This window comes from Ambystoma mexicanum, chromosome 1p, assembly GCF_040938575.1.
Source record: "Ambystoma mexicanum isolate Mex_15411 chromosome 1p, UKY_AmexF1_1, whole genome shotgun sequence".
NCBI lineage: Eukaryota > Metazoa > Chordata > Amphibia > Caudata > Ambystomatidae > Ambystoma > Ambystoma mexicanum.
The window spans coordinates 385,646,898-385,654,437 of record NC_090921.1 but is presented as its reverse complement, the minus strand read 5'-3'; the positions used below and the strand labels follow the sequence as shown (position 1 = coordinate 385,654,437).

General features: G+C 47.9%; 1 non-coding gene across 1 annotated transcript; it reads left to right on the top strand.

Moving 5' to 3' along the window:
* Window positions 1–4,127: 4,127 nt before the first annotated feature.
* Window positions 4,128–4,289, top strand: LOC138462219 (U1 spliceosomal RNA). Its single transcript, XR_011264827.1, has one exon. It is a non-coding gene; the product is annotated as a U1 spliceosomal RNA (small nuclear RNA).
* Window positions 4,290–7,540: the final 3,251 nt, after the last annotated feature.

Sequence of the window (7,540 nt, the reverse complement as noted above, 5' to 3'; positions counted from 1 at the left end):
GCCACCCAACGGCTTTTAGAGGGGAGCTGCAGGAGCCGTGCGGATGCAGTTCAAGTAAAATAAAACATTGCTTCTGGCGAACAGAAATCACACCATTTGAATGGTACCCAACGGGGAGGGTTTTTTTTTATAAAATGGGATGCAAATTGTGTATTTTAAATATTTACTCAGCAACACTGGTCAAAACTATTATCCACACAGTGAAGTAACTCATCACCAGTGCCATGGAAGTGGTTTAAAGTGGAATTGATATATATAAAGAAATTGCGCTGTTTGAAACTATTATTTTGGATATTTCCTTTGATAGGAGGTCAACTGCCAGCTCCGCCCCCCAACCCCACTTCCTTGGGCACCGCCCTGCAATCTCCCCCCCAAACTCCACCCCCACCCGGACCTTGAGGGATCCCCCACCACATTTTTTCCATTTCCACCACTGGGCCTTCAACGTTCGTTTTGCACAGTAAATTACCGTTTTGCTGCTGGTTATGCGCAGACCAGTTGGAGCACCATGTGCTCCTTCCACAGAGTGTGCGTGATGTTCTGGATATGCCCGTGGGTGCGGCGGATGGAGTGGCTACAGTTCCTCTTGCTGACCGGTGCTTTTGTGCCGTTGTTGGCTGGATAAAGCAGGTAGAGGTTGCGAGGATGCATCCTTTGTTCTGTTTGCACGAGGACATCTCATCCTAAAATGACCGAATAAGACAATGGTATTGCAAATGTGTGTACTCTTTTGAGGGACCGCAACACAATCTGAAAATATGTTTCTGAGAGGAAAGCGTTTTCCTTGATTATGTATCAAGGAAAGGGAAAGTAAATATACGGGATACATGGCAAATGCATGCACTCTTGTCCTTAATAGCAAGAGCCCCACGCTAGGGCGAACAATCCTAGTTTGGTTCCTACTGTTATTATGTTACTTTCTATGAGGGGCGTTTATATTGGACAATGTTACACGCCTATATACGTTAGTCTGCGGAGAGGGTGTGCCATACGAGGGCGGCCCTAATTTTGTTGGGTTTCTTGTGGTGCTGACTACTCTTGTTAGCCAAACGCACAATTCTGCGCCGCTGTCTTTTTCCATTATCACACCCTTGTTTGTGCTTGCTCTGTCAGACTCCGGTAGTGCTTTTCTTTACTGCTTGCTTGTGTCGTGGTCTGTGGATGGTTTAGTGCTCCCATGCACATTGTAGGTATAGTTGCACTCGAGAGAGTGCGAAGGGTAAATTATCTGGACACAGAATTTCCGGGGTAGTGGGTTGTAAGGACCCAGAGGATTATACTACACTCACGGGGCAGTCTATCAACGAACCCGCGGTGGCAGAGACAAACAACACTGGAGAAACTGTAGTGGCGGGGGCAAATAACACTGGGGTTTGGTGGGGGCGCGATAAGGGCAGCAATAAACAACAAACTGTCACCGCCGCAGCATTTAGAAAACCGCTGCCGGCCAAGGACTTGATTTACAGTAGCCTGCGGCAGACGGGAGCTGCGACTGGCGAGAGTCATGAGGCGTGTGCAGACAGCGGCTCACTAATTGAAAACCGCTGTGGGCCGAGAAACATGCCAAGTTGTACCGGGTGGACAGAAACATTGCCTTTCACCTATGAATTAGGCGTGGTAAAACACGGTGACACATGTAATTAGTGGCAACAGAGTAATCCCTCAGATAACCACAATTGGGGAATATACAACTTACTTAGGAGATGGGCTGCCAACAGGCTGGACGCAGGGTGAGGACGTTGGGGAAGGGAGCATGAGGACGTCTTCCAAGGCTCACTCTCAGGGAGAAGGGGGCGGGGCTTGGGAGGGTTTTTATAACCTATCCAGTCAAAAGAATGCTGATTGGCCCATTAACACTTGCCTATATAAACAAGTAGAAAAGAAAGGACTGACGGATCATTCTCACTTCTGTTGCAGAGCAGGGCAGACGTGGAGACAGGAACTGTGGGAAGCCTCTGGGTTTATGAGGGCTAGAAGGTGGAGAAAACAGCTTGGTCCTTATTTCCTTCCCAGGACCACCAGCAGCAGCAGGAGAGAATCCGGGGGAAGCTAGAGGAGAACAGAAGAGGAATTCTGTTAGGCCGAGGTTGTCCAACATACGGCCCGTGGGCCACAATGCGGCCCGCCAAGCCATTTTATAAATGTGCCTGTGGGCAAAACTGTAACTACCTCTGGTGACCCCATGGGGTCAACAGAGGTAGTTACAGTTACAGCCTCAGCCACGAAGCGTTTATTTATTTATGCAATGTTTGTCAGATATCCGACAAACATTGCAGAAATAAATAAATACATTTGTCAAGAAGATCTTGGGACTTGATGATGGAGGAGGGAGAGACTAATTTGTATCACGGCATAGTGAGGGTTACCTCGGGAATACCATTCATTTTCAGTGAGCGCGGGTCCATACAATTGCCCAATACTCCCACAAACTATGAACTATGAACAATGGGATTAATATAGTAGCAATTACTTTGCATTTAAATATCCCATTTCAGGCCAGTAGGACCCACCATGCAAGAGAGGAACGGGCTCCGGCCCAGACATACCCGTTCCTCTCTTGCATGGTGCTCCGGGGGGCAAAAGGTGAGCCGAGATGAAGAGAGGAGGTGGTGAGGTGAGGAGAAGAGAGTGCTGGCACGGGCGAAGGATTATGTGGTCAGGTGCTGTGCAGGAGTTCCTCTCGGCGTGGGCAGCACAGTGGATTCTTGAACCCCTGATTAGCCGTGGGCCGCTGCTCAGAGGGCCATTGTGCGGAGTTACTTTCAAGGTTTGTCATCTCTGGACATATGTTTAGCAGGGTTGTGGCGACACAGCCTGTCTGACCCAAAAATTGTTCTTTTGAATTGCGAATGTCACCGAAGATTAACCTTTATCAGCTGAGAAACGTAACCTTTGCAGTGCTTTTTTTTCCTCGTCTCGAGACAAAGAAGAACAGCGGAAGCTCAGTTACGTTTACCTCTAAGAACAGTGCGGATTCATGAAAATGTCCATGCATTATACCAAGTACATTGGACATTATAGATGTGGCCAGTGGGGTATCAAAGCATGGCGAATACCACATGTACAGCACAATATGTTACCCTAGTAGTGCCCCAATAACACACTGCAACCTGCAAATGGGCCTCAGTGGACCACCTGCCAAGGTTTCTGAAAGTTGCTTATGATCTTGATCTGTGATCTATGATATGATCTGATATGACAGGTTATTTATAATGCGCTTAATACCCATGCAGCAGTGATCCCAATCATAAAAATGAAACAGGCAAGCCCAACAGGTATAACTTATTTTCACTCTTTTGGTAGCGCAGTCTGAGGGCAGCCTATACCCTTCAGGAGAGGTGTGAGCTGATACAGTTGCAACACAAAAACAATAGTACTATGTTCCCAAAATACCTTAGTTCTTGTCTTTCGGATCTCAGCATCTCCGCAGAGCCAGGCTTTTCAGCATCAGACCAGAAGCATGGGTGCCTTTGCGCTGGGCTGGGGTCAAGTCGGAGAGCAGCAGCGATGGGCCCCAATGATGCAGTTCTGTTTGGCAGTGGTGCTGATTTGCGGGTAGAAAACGCTGGGAACAGTAGGCCGTGCCAAGTGGATGGCACTGGAAGACTCGGTGACCTCTGGGCACGGACAAGGGAAAACTTGCCTTTGGCGCTGTGCAGGCTCGGCTGACGCAACACAGCATATGGTTACGGCAAAGATGTCAAAGCTTCAGCATTGTCATTGAGCAGAACTCTGAGATTCAGGGGTGGTGGAGCGTCGAGGTCCAGGATGATTATGATGGTGTCAATGGGGCCAGCGCTGAGCAGCTCAGCTCAGGAGGGCCATGGGCCCGTGTGGGGCCGACAGGCCAGTGGGCAGACTGCAACAGGCCTGCTCGAGCCATCCTGCTATTTATACAAATCTCGGGCCGAGCAGGGCCTGATGAGAGAAAGGAACTGCGCTACAATCTGCTCTTCTGCTGGGCTCTGCCTGCTGGAGCTTCCCCCTACACGCGGAACAGGCAGCTCTGCAGATGCTCAGAGCTTCTGGGGGGTGGGGGTTGGGGCTGTGTCAGGGCCTGCCTTCTCACCCTCGCTTAGCGGGGCTTCCCAGAACTGACCCAACCCCTGCCCTCTTGCATGCAACTCATACTTAGCTGGCAGGGGAGAATCTGATCTCAAGGGCAGATCTCCCAGGGTGAGGCTTACCCATTGCACATCGGATTTGCTGACCCCTGCTATGTTCCCAAATGCGGGATACACGACTGCATTATTTCTGGTAGTGGGGGACTGCATTCGTGCTCTCCCCCTGATTTATTGGTGAAAGAAAAGGTAAAGTGTGCACTAGGCCTGCTAGGTTGCATACTTTAAGATTGTGCTCACATTGCGTTTCTTCAATTAGGTTCACCTTTGGGTGATCGTTTTTCCACATTTTATCTGTTGAATTGAATTATGCTTCTTTCATCACCAAAGAAGTAATTGGTATTACAGAGATAAGCTGCCATATGTATTGGGAACACTGCACATGCTCAGGCAGCATCAATCATGCTTTGTACAGGACAATGCTGGCCTAAATTGGGAACAGCCAGCATAGACATGTTGCTACAGGGGCATATTTTGGGTACAACCAGCATGACAATGTGTTACATCAGTGACAGTGCTGTCTTACACTATGGACACATTGATCATTAAAATGTGTTGTGTTGTAAAATGTTCTTTTCTGCTGTTGGTGACATAGAATTTTCATGTTCCCCTTTAGAACTGATTGTAAACTTATGGCTTTTTGGTCACCTTTTCTGCTGTAAAATGCACAATTTCAACCCCATATTAGAAAAATAATTCTTGGGGGGGGGACCCCCCCAAACCCTCCCTAGAACCTTGTAGCTCCCTCGCTACGCTCGATCGCCCCCCACTATTTCAGAAAAATATTAACACAAAGACACTGAACCAAATCACAAGCAACTAACCTTTGATCACTGCCCATGACACCAAAAGCCATCTTTGGGACTGCATGGCTTTCACTGCCTGTGATGCTATTGTGTCAAAGGTCACAAAATATCGCTTTTTAATATACTGCTTTAGGTGAGGTTGTTGACTTTTGGCTTGCCGGCCCACTGGGTGACAAAAAGTTAATGCTTCGGCCCCACATTCAAAAAGGTTGGACAAGCCTGTGTTAGACTCTCAACCTTGCAATTTGGACAATTTCTTTTTTCTATTTTTTTAAGTCAATAAAGACTGAACTTCTTTTGAAAATCCAGCCTGCCTGCCTCTTTGTCACAGAAGTTTGGTGGCAGCGGTGGGACTCCAAACAAGTAATGGAAGCCATAATTAAGGCATTAGCCGATGGACAACAGCTGCAGCAACTTGTTCAGGTCCATAGTCACCAAGCCCAAGTAGACCGGCAAACGTTACAGCAGGCCTTACAGTTGCAAGCAGCAACCCAAGAAGCACTAAAAAAAGTTACGGAAGCAGTGGCTGCATACAGAGGACCATCACCGGCTCCTACTAACGTGCTACAGAAATATCAACAAGGAGATGACCCAGGATACTTCTTCACGAATTTTGAACGGGTAGCACGTAATTCACAGTGGCCGGTAGAGAAATGTGGACACTTTATAGCTCCCTTGCTGACAGGCTCTATGCATGGAGCCTACCAGGCAGCTAACCCGAATGGGGATACCACCTATGCAGACATAAAGAGAACCATTCTGGAAAGGATGGGGGTGGATGAAGAGGCATACCGCCAAAAACTCAGAGACACGATTGCGCAATGGTGAGACCCTAAGGCAGCTGTATGATAGAATACATGATTTAACGGATAAGTGGTTAAAACCATCTTCCGGTACTGTTCAGGAGATACCGCAGAAGGTAAAACTGGAACAATTTGTGGAAGCCCTTCCCACAACGATGCAACGATGGGTCAGGAAACACCACCGGCCAACCCTACATGAAGCCATCGACATCGCTACTCCTTTCCAAAAGGCAGGAGGAGTACGAACAACTCAGTTGGAAGTGACTAAGTCCACACTCTCTCGAGCTACCATACCTATAGAGCCCAAACCACAGCGCACTGACAAAGGGGTGGCATGGCCCATCACCAACCAACAGCCACAGTGCTTTGACTGCGGAGAATGGGGGCATATTGCCAGATTCTGCCCTCGAAAACAGAAACCAGAACCAATGGAAATTGGACATATGCAGAACCGTGAGGTCAGAAGAAGACGAGAGCCATACCTGGAATTCCGAGGCAAGGTCTTCTCGACAGTGGAAGCGAACAGACCACCATCAGACCAGAAGTACATACATCGGGAACCTGGGTGGCTAACATGATTCCAGTGAAATGTGTACATGGGGACATAAAAGCCTACCCATCTATGCAGGTTACCCGAGAGGTTAATGGGTTCAGCACACAAATGGAGGTAGCAGTTATGCCACAGATACCTGCCCCAGTGTTAATAGGGACAGATCTACCCACCTTCCAAGAGTGTGTTATGGACACGGATTGGATAACAGCCCCTTATGCCCATACTAGTGTTGTAGGAGACGACAACAGGGCACCAAGGAAGAGTAGGAGGGAAGTACGGAACGAGAAAAAGAAATGGATGGAAGGATTCAGTGGACTGGTGGACTGGATACCAGAGAACAAAAGAGTGTCATTTAGAAGTGAAACCCTCACGGACCCAACCTTGAGAAATGTAAGAGAGCAAGCAGTAGATGAAAAAAGAAGCAACAAGGAGTACCCCAGGTTTAGGTTCCTGAGAGGCCTTCTATATAGACTTACCAAGGACGAGAGCGACCAGGAGGTGGAACAACTATTGGTGCCGGCCAGTTTTAGACCTGCCATACTAAAACTTGCGCATGATGACAGGACAGGGGGACATATGGCCAGAGAAAAAACCCTCGATAAAATCCTGAAGAGATTTTATTGGCCCGTAGTCTATCGAGAAGTGGCCAAATACTGCAAGGAATGTGCAACGTGCCAAAAGTCGAGCCCCATAAAACCCCCTCTAGGACCCCCTAAAACCAAAGCCTCCAATAAAAGAACCTTTTTTCAGGATTGGAATGGATATAGTAGGTCCATTGGACCCCAGTAGCCATGGACACCAGTACCTACTGGTAGTGGTGGACTATGCAACGAGATATCCAGAGGCTTTTCCCATGAATGGGAACAGTGTGGTACAAATATGCAACCATTATGTCACCCTTCTTTGCGAGAGTCGGAATTCCATCAGAAATTGTGACAGATCAAGGCCGGAATTTTGTTTCAGGAGTAATGTGCAGGGTCTGCCAACAGTTAAACATCAAACAGATATGGACTTCCATTTATCATCCACAGACAGATGGATTAGTAGAGCGCTACAACAAAACCATCAAACAGATGCTGAAGAAAGTTACGGCTCCTACAGGGAAGGACTGGGACAGAGCTATACCATGGGTGCTCATGGTACTCAGACACCCCACAATCATCAACAGGCTTTTCACCTTTCGAATTATTGTTTGGGCACAGACCTAGAACAGTCTTGGACATAGCCAAGGATGAATGGGAAGAACAAGAAGAGACA